A 12,191-nucleotide genomic window follows, 5' to 3' on the forward strand; every position below is an offset into this window, starting at 1 on the left:
TTCATCAACATCTCACTGCTTTCGCATGCATGAAATTGTTTTTCGTGAGCGATCGTTGATTCAGTGACTCGCCTCATCCACATGCATGTTGTTCCATTTTATGAATATTTCACTCACCATTTGCCTACATTATCATTCACTCATGCTTACAATAAGTATCAACATGCATTCACACTCACATTCGCTTTCAGTTGCCCGTCGACAGGTCTGGCCAACCTCGGTCTATACTCTGCCTAACCAAGAGCCTCACCAACAGAACATTGCACAATCCTAAGTGGGAAGGCTATCCCTTCCTCACTAGAAATGCACATTTCTACCCAAAAACTATTCCCCAGGCCTACTTTGCACAATACTGAGGGACAATTACTGCTGGCCAAGAAAATTGCACAATGCAGTCACTGAGCCTGCAACCATTGCCAGTTGAGATTGTGCATTGCGCAATTCTAACAGTCAGGAGCTAGACTGGACTTTGCCTTGCACAGTTTTGGTAGTCAATCAGTCTCCTAGCAGCCCAAGCTATGCCTTGTGCAGTCTTGGAAGTCAGCCTCCCGACCTCCCGACCGAAATTGCAAAACCTTCATGATCAGTCACACAGGCATGTTGCAAGTCAATTCTCAAGTTAATTTGGTTTTCGACTGACAGTTTGCTCGCCATGAGTGTTTCCATGTCACCAGGTATTATAGGTGCTCATCTGCCTCTCAACAATGTAGGTACAATGGTTTCCAACAGAACAGAGTCAAAGACACCATTCAGAGCATACCTAGAGATGCAGTCGATTAAGCGTCTATGAGCTTGCCTACTCACAATGGGGAGCATCATGAACAACAACTGAAGGCATCATACTAAATGAAATGAATGCAACAAATGTAAGAGGAAGGTTTTTGACAACACAAAGGCAGGACAAAGTTGCAAGATCAAGCAGATCCATTGATAACGAAAGAAACTTTGGAGACTCAGGCTATGAGGTGACAACGTGACATGAAGGTTGCATGAAGATAGAGGATGGAACAAAGAAGGAGTTGCATGTGTTGAAGCATCAACTCAAGTGAGAACATGAAGCTGCACATATAGATGAATGAGTTGCAGCAGAGTCATGAACAACAATGAGCGCAACGTGCACTCACGGATGAAACTGTGCCCATACAAGTTGAAGATCCATCCCAACAGCTAACATGGAACAAACATGGTGAGGAGTGTTGTTGATTGCATACAACGGATTCAGAAGCATGCATGTCATTGTGCGCACGCATGCAATCCAACCCATTCAACACACTCACCAAGGCGAAGACAAGAAGCAGATCCAACTAGAGCTGAACATGTACTTCACAAGTTGATACGCATGACCACCAACACACACTTGAAGATCAGCATGGACGCTATGCATGCACATGTTAGCAGATGAGTTGGATGAAGGGGTCAAACCAATGCGCCGGTTGCAACGAAGGCAAGAGTTTGCTTCAACAAGAGGTCACCATGAGGTGCATGCACACCATCACAAACGACCAAGCTTGGCATCAACTCACCAACTTCACCATCACAATCATGTCAAAGAGTTTGTCTCATCACAGCGGACTGAGTGTCAGTGATGTCTTGCATTTCTTGTTCAAGCCATGTTGTCTCACATGAGTACATGTGCATTGTAATGTTGAGTCATGTCAAGTGTAAGTCAAGTGTCAATAGTTGGATGTAACAGTCATAGAGTCATGATGGTAGTTGAACTATCACAAAGGGGAATGTCAAGGGTCACCCCACCCTTTTCTATAAATAGTCCCTCATAACTCATTGCATAGGCTTTTGGTCAGCCAAGCTTCTGATAAGACTATCTTGGAAAGTATTGTAACGCACCTTGGCTTCTCCACTGCATGGAGCTGGTTCATCTCTTTGGAAGAGCAGGCGAATGTGGCTGTAACGTTCCACTATTGGGGCTAGCGGGTTTACATGGATGTTTGGATGATGAGAACTTACACTTATTTATATAATAAGAGCCAACACATTTTCACACATGTATTGTATTTGTTGTAAGACTGATCTTTAACATTTGTAATGCATGCTTCTTTAACCTGTGTTCTACATATGCACTCATTTGTTGTAATGCGTAATTTATTAATGGAAATGTGCTGTATATGATGTTAATGTTGTCCCATCCGTGTCGAATGCTCTGCTGGATATCATATAGACCTTTCACATGAACCTTGCTATAACAATCGTTTCACTCATTCAGACTGATCCATGAGTGATGTACGCGTTATCTTACCTTGTATGTTGTGACTACCGCATCTGAGTGGAATGCTCCGCTGGAAGCTGTGTATGTCCTATGTGTTGTGTGTTCCTAGCCGAGTTGGGACTGATCCCTTTCAACCTGGAACTCATCTTCACCATCATCTCAACCCACCTATGTTAGAACCTCTCATACACCTTCCTTGACTCACTGCAGTAGTCACACCCTTACTACTGGCAGAGTTATATTACTTTCCTTTGTGCGACATCGTGGTCAAGGAATTGCTTTATGACCCATTACTGTGACTCCTACACCAAATGGTTTGAGGTCTAATTGGGACTTCTTATCGGGGAGATCCCCTTACATGTTGGCAGGTCCAACACCATCAACATTTTGGCACTAGAAGGAGGGCCAGATGACAAGCTGAGTCCTCACATTTGTTTTTAATCTCTACACATCTATCATGACTACCTACAGGGTCGCTCTTCTGGAGTGCATTTCCTATGTAAATGACTTCACTATCTCGGAAAAGCTCTCAGATAACTTGTCTCATAAAACATATGATGGTGGAGGCTACGTAGCCTTGGTTAGGTTCATAGTCGGTGTTATAGGCTCATGCGAAAGACATGGACTCTTTGAGGAATACATGAGCTGTGCACTGTTCATCTACACACTTCAAGGGCACCTAATGCATTGGTGTGCCACACTACCCAAAAAATCTATTCATTCTCTTGTTCATCTAGTCAGAGAGATAGACCATGCTTTCAATGACTTTGACCATGAAGCACTTGATAAAGAAATTCTGAAATTACAAAAATCACCCAATGAATCCATTGATAAGTTTTACACACGCTTTTGTAATCTTGCATACCGATTTCTTGAAGATGAAATTTATTGGGAATTTCTTTATGGAAGATTTGAGTATCTTCTTCACATATCCGAACCCCTCTCACACACATTAGTGATGGAGTTGCACAATCACAGGCAGGCACAGACGCTGTCACAAGTGATTGTCTACCTTCACCTCATCAAACAACTCCACCACCACAGAATGATGTGGGAGATCATTGATATGAAATGGGGATTATGGCAAAGTTTCTTTTACAAGTTCCACACTTAACTCCAAAGGTTAGTGAACTGAACCAATGGGCTTAAAATACCATCTATATCCCTGTCATGGCTGTCATCACTCTACAAACAGATCTAAGCTCTCTTAGACTTGATTCCTTCAATCAGTGCTCTAAGCTACCCTAAGCTTCTTGATGGTACTAACTCCTTCAAAATTCTCTAACTGCCACTAAAACTTCATCTACTGTCTCCAACACAGATCAAACACCGAAAATAGACTGATCATTTGCTCAAAATGAGCACTGCATCCCCAAACTAGGCCTTCCTCCATAGTTGGCACTGGGCTACCTGAAACTTCCTTGTAGCATCTCGGCCTTTAGAAGTATCTAAATGCTTTTGCGAATCCCTGCAATGGATTCAGAAGGCTCATTACAGTCAGGAATGACTATTGGTTCATTGAGAATGAGTACTAGTAGCTCCTACAACTGCCTCCAACTCCTGGTGGCCCTGAGCTCCAAAATCTCCCTGGATGAAAATCTCTATGAAGATGACTTCTTTAGCTTTTCTGGACTATTCCATTGGCTTCAGAAGGCTCCAATTAGCTTAGCTAGCCTCTTTTTTCACTCTCTCTAGTTGAAAACTGCTCCTGGAGTGCATTTAATCAATATCCCCTAGGGATACTCCACTAAATTTGGTGAACTACACTTAACTCCAGTTAAATTTAGAATAACTACCTTTTTAGCCGCTCCGGAAAACTGACCGTCGGAGGTAGCCGTTACCGTAACTATTGGTCATGCATATAAGGTGGTATAATCCTGAAAGTTAGGGATAATCCTCACCGAAAGAATTTCAAATAGCGGAATCTCCACTGTCAATTTCTCCCGCTCGATCCAACAGGAATAGCGTCGTCTACTCACCAACCAACTTGGACAATTCCACCATCGATATGACCCGTCCAATCGAACGACTGTCTCGCAATCTCACCCAGATTCGTACACGACCGATATCAGGTCGAGAGCGCGCAAGAATAGTAGTTTTACCCTGCTACGTGTTCACTGCTAAGGTTAATCACGTGAAATCATAGAATACCATTTACAGCTTTTTGTCCACGTGAGATACCGTTTTCCACTTTCCGAATACTACCCACGTGCTCAATACGGAACTTAAAGAAAGAGGTTTAAGGAAAGGTTTAGTGATTACCCCAAAAGGGAATATTCTTGGGAATATTCCAAGGAATACTCTTGGGAATATTCCAAGGAATACTCTTGGGAATATTCCAAGGAATATTCTTGGGAATATTCCTTGGAATATACTTTTTAAAATATTTTCAAAAACCAAATTAATCTTGGTCAAATGCCCAAAAATTGCAATTTACTGGTCTTTTCAAATTGCGATAAATCCTTCATATGGTATTTGATTTTCGAACCGTTCATGGCACCAGAATCAAGAAGACAAGATCTATCTAGTCACTCAAGTTAGACACTATTTCAAACACTTTTAAATTTGAGCTATCATTTAGGTCAAGGATCAATATCTGATCACTCCTCCCCATTAGGAATCTTTTGGACCCCAAAAGACTGATATATTGATCTATACAGTGGATGAGAGTACAACACCCTCTTCTTTCAGCCTCCATACACTTTCCTTGCATGACTAGTGCCTTTGAACCAAAACTCGAAGGTAGTCGACACTTCCCTTCCTGGATGCGCTTGTCCTCTTGTTAAGAACTGTATTTCTTGAACTCATTCATAATTTCTGTTGAGAAGTTTACAGAAGGTAGTTGAACATCGCTTCCTTGATCATCGACCCAATCTGGCTCAAACAAACATGAAATTACATCATAAATATATGCATACTTAACTGATATTTGCATATGTACCAATGAAAGTATGCTTTACTGGGTCAAGAAGTCAAACCACTTCTTATCAAGCCACTTATATGGTGACTTTCGCTGCTACAAATCTTCTTCTGACATCTTGTCAAAAACAACATAATGAAAAAAAAACAACTTGACAGCATAAATTCACTTCATGTGAATCATCATCATGTCTCTTACATCTTGTGTACAAATGATCGACTAAATCACAAGCTGACAAAAACATACCTTTTCAAACAACTGACTCTCCAAGTCAAACATGTACATAAAGAACTTGACGATTCTTTTTCAAAGTAGAAATAATTTCACCTCTTTGTGAAACACTTCATCATTATCTCCCTTTTTCAATCTTGGAGACAAAATCAACTTTTCCAAGTCAATATGACATTGCATGCATGTTTAAACAAAGCAATCGACCATCAAGTCAATTACACATACATGTTCAAATACAATGAAATCATGAACATTCCTTTCTTCATACATTCCATTCTCATGCATGTATTCCATTCTTCAACTTTCTCTCAAGCATTGTTGGATTCAAAATCCAACACTTTTCAGAAATATGTCCTTGCTTATGGAAATAATTGCAAAACATGTTCATCCTCTTTACAACATAATTTGCCTTGTCCAATGGACCATTGGATTCTTGCCTCCTTTTCTTCAAAAGTTTCCTGTATGTGGCCATTTTCTTACAACATCTAGAAACACTATGGTTAACCAAACCACAATAGGAACATGCAATTTTCTTCCAATGCTTATGTGGAAATTTACCATGCTTAACAGAATCAAAAGAAATGTGATTGAAATCAGATTTATACCTTTTTCTTTCACCTTTGTTGCCTTCATGAGAAGGTGAATTGAATGAAGAAGTGGCTCCCTTCAAAACACCATCAATCTCTTCAAGGATTTTAGAGCTTTCACAACTCCCTTGTTCGAGTGCATGCTTATGAACACCTTCTTCTTGCAAAGTATGTTTCAAACAATTGCATTCCCCATGAATACAATCTTTACAAACTTGAGGTAGAGAATTGAAAATGAAACTCCTTCTAGGAATTGTTTCAATTGCCTTCATGGCTGCTTTAGAACTTTCTCCATAAGATTGTCCATAGCCAAGACCAAAATACTTAGGCCTTTCCTCAACCATTATTGGCTCAACTATGCCTTGTGCATGTATTCCCAATCCTTTTCCTTCATAGCCTATTTTTGACATCAACTTGGACCCTATGCCTCTTGTATGTTTTTCAAAAGAACCAACATAAACATTCGTAGAGGAAATTGAAGACAAACTAGAATTGTGTACTTCTTCTTCAAACTAATGCTTGACTAAGGCTTCTTTGGCAACAAGGAGCTGTGTCTCCAACTTATGCATCCTTTCTAGGTTCATATTTTCAATATGAAGTTGGCTCTCCATTTCATGCAATTTGTCAAAAAGAAACTGCTTCTCTTCCTTCATGGAATTCAACTTCTCTCGAAGTTTGGTGCTCTTCCTTTCATCTTCATACATTTGTTTCACCATATCCATCATTATGGACAAGTCTCGCTTCATGTCTTCATCAAAGAATCTTGTGAAGGAGGAGGATTTTGAAAACTCACTTGTATAAGTTGTCATTATAGAAATGAACAAAAGAACTTTAACAAAATTCACAAAGCTTTCAAAGAACTAATGGCTGTACAGTCAAACTCTTATTCAAGCAACCTTTCGCAAACAAACCCTCTTGTGCTTCAAGGGTTTCCTTAAGGTCCTTTAGGTAAGGAGAATGCCTTCACCTCTTCTTCCTTCTTGTCCTTTCCTAGACTTATCTATCAATAGCTTTCCCTTCACCTTTGCAAACTCAAACAATAGTCAGTTTACAAACAGTGAAACAGTCAAATCCTTTGTATTGTTTAAACGCCTTTCAAGTCAAACAAGAAAACTACTGCTCTGTCAATCAAGCAACTTATTTCTCTATCAATCAAGCAACTTGCTCTGATACCACCTAATCTGAAATGGGGGTTTTATAACTTGTTATGCTTACAAGAACCTCCCATTCAGTAAACAATTAAATGATCTAGCTTATATATGACATTTTCGGAATTAAATACTTGAAAGAGGTGTGTGTTTTATTTTAACTGTTTAAGTTCTTTAAGTCCATTTTTTTATGTTGATATTAAACACATATAATAGCCATAAAATACAACAAATGAACATCAACACATAATAGTAAATTTAATCTAGGAGTTCACCCAAATATCATGGGCTACGTCTCCTTGAGCTTTTGTCATCATGACTTGGCTCTTTGGGATTATGGCACAATCTCTCTTACAAGTTCCACACTTAACTCCAATGGTTACTGAACTTAACCAATGGGCTTAGAATACCATCTATATCCCTGTCATGGCTATCATCACTCTGCAAATAGATCTAAGCTCTCTTAGACTTGATTCCTTCAATAAGTGCTTTGAGCTACCCTAAGCTTCTTGATGGCACTAACTCCTTCAGAATTCACTAACTATCACTATAAATTCATCTACTATCTCCAATACATATCAGACACCAAAAATAGATTGATCATTTGCTCAAAATGAGCACTTCATCCCCAAACTAAGCCTTCCTCCATGATTGGCACTGGGCTGCTTGAAACTTCCCTGTAGCATCTCAACCTTTAGAAGTCTCTAAATGCTTCTACAAATCCCTGCAATGGATTCAGAAGGATCACTATAGTCAGGAATGACTATTGGTTCATTGAGAATGAGTACTAGTAGCTCCTACAACTACCTCCAACTCTTGGTGGCCCTGAGCTCCAAAATCTCCCTGGATGAAAATCTCTATGAAGATGAATTCTTCAGCTTCTCTAGACTATTCCATTGGATGATACAAATGACAAGACCTCCTTTCTATATATAGGAGTCTAAGGGGTCATAATATAATCAGAGTCGGCATAACAATAATAATGTAAGGGCACAATAATAACAATAGTGGGCTTCTATGGGGCACAATAATAACAATATGGGGACTACATGGGCACAAAAATATAATAAGGGGGTTGTACTAATAACAATAAGGGGTTACGCTAGTAGTATAGGGACCTAACAAGCTAACTTGCTGAAGTCCTTTATGAACCTTTTGTAGTATCTAGCTAACCCCAAGAAACTCCTTACATCTCTCTTCTTTTGTGGAGGTGGGAACCTTTGGATGATGGCTATTTTGTTTGGGTCCACTGCAGTCCTTGATGAGATATGGAATGACCTAGCACAATCCCTTCAGTCACTAAGAATTCACATTTTTTTGGGTTGAGAGATAGGTTCATTTCAATGTTGGAAATCACAGCCATAAGGTGTAAAATCATCCATATAGATTTCCACAACGTCATGCACTAGTTCAGCAAAAATACTCAAGAATGCTCTTTGGAAAGTGGCAGGAGCATTGCATAAGCTGAAAGGAAGGACCCTATAGGCAAAATTACCCCAAGGATAGGTGAATGTGGTTTTATCCTGGTCTTCTTGGCAGATTTGGATTTGATTGTACCCACTGAGTCCATCTAGGAAAGAAAAGAACTTCTTCCTTGCTGGGCCATCTAGCACTTGGTCAATGAAGGGTAAGGGAACATGATCCTTCTTTGTGGCTTTGTTCAAATCCCTATAATCAACACAAATCCTACACTAACCATTCTTCTTGGGAACTAACACTAAAGGAGAGACCCACTCACTGTCAAAGATAGGGTAAATGAACCCTGCATCTAACAGTTTTTGCAGTTCTTCTTTGACGATGTCTTTAAGGGTTGGATTCATTGTCCTTTGTGGTTGCCTTACTGGCTTGCAACCTTCCTTGATGTATATGTGGTGAGTACACACTAAGGGGTGTACTCCCTTCATTTCCTTATAGCTCCAAGTGAAGGCTTCTGGGTTCTCTTTCAACAATTTGCATAGTTGTTCCTCTTCTAAAGTAGAAAGAGATGGATTAATCTTCAAAGTTTTCTTTGGGCCAAATTCTATGGTTTCAGCTTAAAGTGGGTTGGAATCGGCCAAGAATAAGTCAATTTGATGATTTTTCAGTGCTTCCTTTACATATTCTTCTAAGGGTAATGAACTAGGAGTTGGACTTTCGAGCCGGTGTTCAATTAAGTCTTCCACCTCTTGTTGTCCTCCTCCTATGATTGCTTCCAAAGCATAAAGTTGGGCGGAATGAAGCTCATCTTCTTCTCCTCCTCCAACCATAAAGGTAGATACTGTTCTAGGGAGGGTTAAGCATGAGGGTATATGACTATCTGTTTAGACATATGCCCACTCTTGATGGTCATATTCCCAACTCTGCAGCTAATGTAGGCATCAACTATGGCCAACCATGGCCTCCCAAGGATGAGAGGGTAACTAATACGCTTAGCCTTAGGCTGGAGAACTAGGAAATCTGCAGGGTACTCCCAGAAATAAATGGAGACCATCACATCCTCCACAATTCCTTTAGGGGTGATTGTGGAACAATCTGCAAGCTACAACACTATTGTGGTCTTCCTTAATGACCCTTGGAGGTTAAGATTAAGCATGGTGTTCTTGGTCATCACATTAATGGTAGCCCCAAGATCAATCAGAGTGTGTGGGACAATAGGGCCATTGATGTGCACATCAACTACAGGGCTTCCAGGGTCTACGTATTTTGGACATATTACCTACCCCATCATTAAGTTAGATAACTGCCCAATGATGTTAATTTTAGGGGCATCCATTTTTCTTCTTCCTGGATGCTTAAAGCACTTCTCCTTAATCAATTTATTGTAAATAGGAACATCTTTGATTGCCTGGAGAAGGGGGATCTTTACACATAGGTTTTTCAATTCTCCCAAAAGTTTAGTTTCTTCTGGGGTAGTCTAGAGTGGTTGGGCTAATATTTCAGGAAAGGGTGGATTTGCTTTAAGGTTTCTTTCCTCTCTTTCTTCCTCAACCTCCCTATGTGGAGAGGGATGTTGGTTATCTGGGAGAATTCTCCTAGATCTTAGGTTGATCTCCTGGATTTCTACAACATACGCTGGGTATTATGTCTCTCCACCATATCCTTGTTGAGCTTGCCTATTGTTTGGGTTTGGATTTGGTTTGCCAGGCATCTGTGGTTGCCTAGGTAGAGCAAAGTGCAGGAGTTGTGGTTGTGTAGGTGGTGGAGGAAATAGGGTTGGAACATTTTTGACTTGGGGCCTCCACCCTTGGGGTGGGGTATTCCACTAGTGTTGTAGCTAAATGTAAGGTTAAAATGATTGGCTGGCTAGCTGGGAATGATACTGAGGTGCATAGGACCAAGGAGGGGGTGTAGACTAGGAAGGTTGAGTAGGGGGTTTCCAAGAAGGTATAACTATGGTTTGGTTGGGTTTGTAATATGCATCGGATTATCCTTGCATACCCTGCTAGTATGGTCTAGGCCCAGGAGGTCTCCTTTAGTTGATGTAGCAAAGCTACTTAGTGACCCCTTCAGCTCCTTGATATACAACTTTGAGTCTGAGTAAAGAATGACACTTGTCTATGGAGTGGTTTTCTTCACAAACTGAGAAAATCTCAATATAGTCCAATGGGAATTCATTCCAAGGATGCCTCCTAGTGCATCTAGGACAAAATATGGCCAAGGCTCTCTTTGCTTCCTCTTGCTTTCTTTTTATATTAATGGAATCAAATTGTAAGGCAAGGGTTTGCATCATCTCACTTTTGAAGTCCTCCAACATATTTCCAATTTCACCCTTGATGGATGAGTTGAAAGATGATGTATTGGCCATAGGTTGACTACTCCTACCCTTTTCGTAGTTTCCCTAGAATGGTTTCTAAAGACAATCTTGATATCCTCATAGGGTAGTTGGTAGATATCTCCTCTTGCTAACAAATGCAAGGTATCTAAGATATCCCGCCTTACTCCTCTAAGCAGGACTAGCTTTAGTTACTCAGGGTCAAGTGTGCACCTGGCCCTTTTGTAACTAAGCTAGAATCTTTCTTCATAGTCTTCTAAGGATTCATCCTGGCCCATGGTCATGCTAAAAATCTCTTCTTTAGTGTCTTTGGACCTACAGTAGTCCCTATATTTGTTGTTAAAGGTCTGCCGCATCTGATCCCAAGCTATGATGTTATCTCCAGGTAAACCCATGAACCATCAAAATGCCGCATCCTTGAGGGTAGATGGAAATAGTTTTAACTTTTTCTCATCCTCTGTATAGTCATAGGTTCGACATATAACAACAAACCCAAACAGGAAAGTGTCAGGGTCTTCTATGGTCAAGACATGGAAATGAGGTAGAGCAGAGGGGCTTGTATTCTTCATTTTAGTGTCCCCATTGGTTTCCCTAATGGGAAAGGAACTCTCAATTCTTTCTCTATTTCCTTTGTCATCTTGGTTTTTAGCCATTGGTTTAGTAGGAATAGGTTCTTCCTCTTCTTCTTCCCTTATAAGTTCCTCAAATAGGTAAGGTTGCTCACCTGATGGGTCTTCCAATTCACCGTCAGTGAAGAAGAAAGAAGGTTGACTTTTGGATGTAGTGGGGGTATTTGACAAGAATTTTCCTGAATTATCCCTATTACTATGAGGCATGAAAGGAAATGTTTTTGGTTTTTGTAAGATTTTTCTTTAAAGATGGAAAGTACTCTGCAGAAAGGAAAATGCTAAATGAAAGACTATTTACAAAAGGAAAACTACTTGCAGAATGAAATTGCTTAATTGAATGAAAAACTACTAATAAGAAGGAAACTACTTGCTGAATTAGAATTCTACTTGCAGAATGGAAAGGAAAGCAGATAAATGACAAATGAAAGAAAGAAACTAGATTAACTTTGCAAAAATAAACTAATGGAAGAAAATTAAAGAATAGAAGTAGAAGAAAAGAAAGTTAGAGACTAGAAATAGAAGAAGGTGTAGTAATCACTCCTACTCTGACACCTCCCCGGCAATGGCGCAAAAAAGCGATGAGCCTAGGTATTGTAGCAAGAATTTTGCAACTCCCAGAGCTACCATCTTTACTTATCAACCCGGGTTCATACAAACTTGGAGGTGACTATGCTATATATACAAGTAGAAGTGAAGGTACT

This window comes from Pinus tabuliformis, chromosome 4_1 (genome assembly GCF_031772625.1).
Source record: "Pinus tabuliformis cultivar Carrire ecotype Pingquan chromosome 4_1, CPIR1, whole genome shotgun sequence".
Lineage (NCBI taxonomy): Eukaryota > Viridiplantae > Streptophyta > Pinopsida > Pinales > Pinaceae > Pinus > Pinus tabuliformis.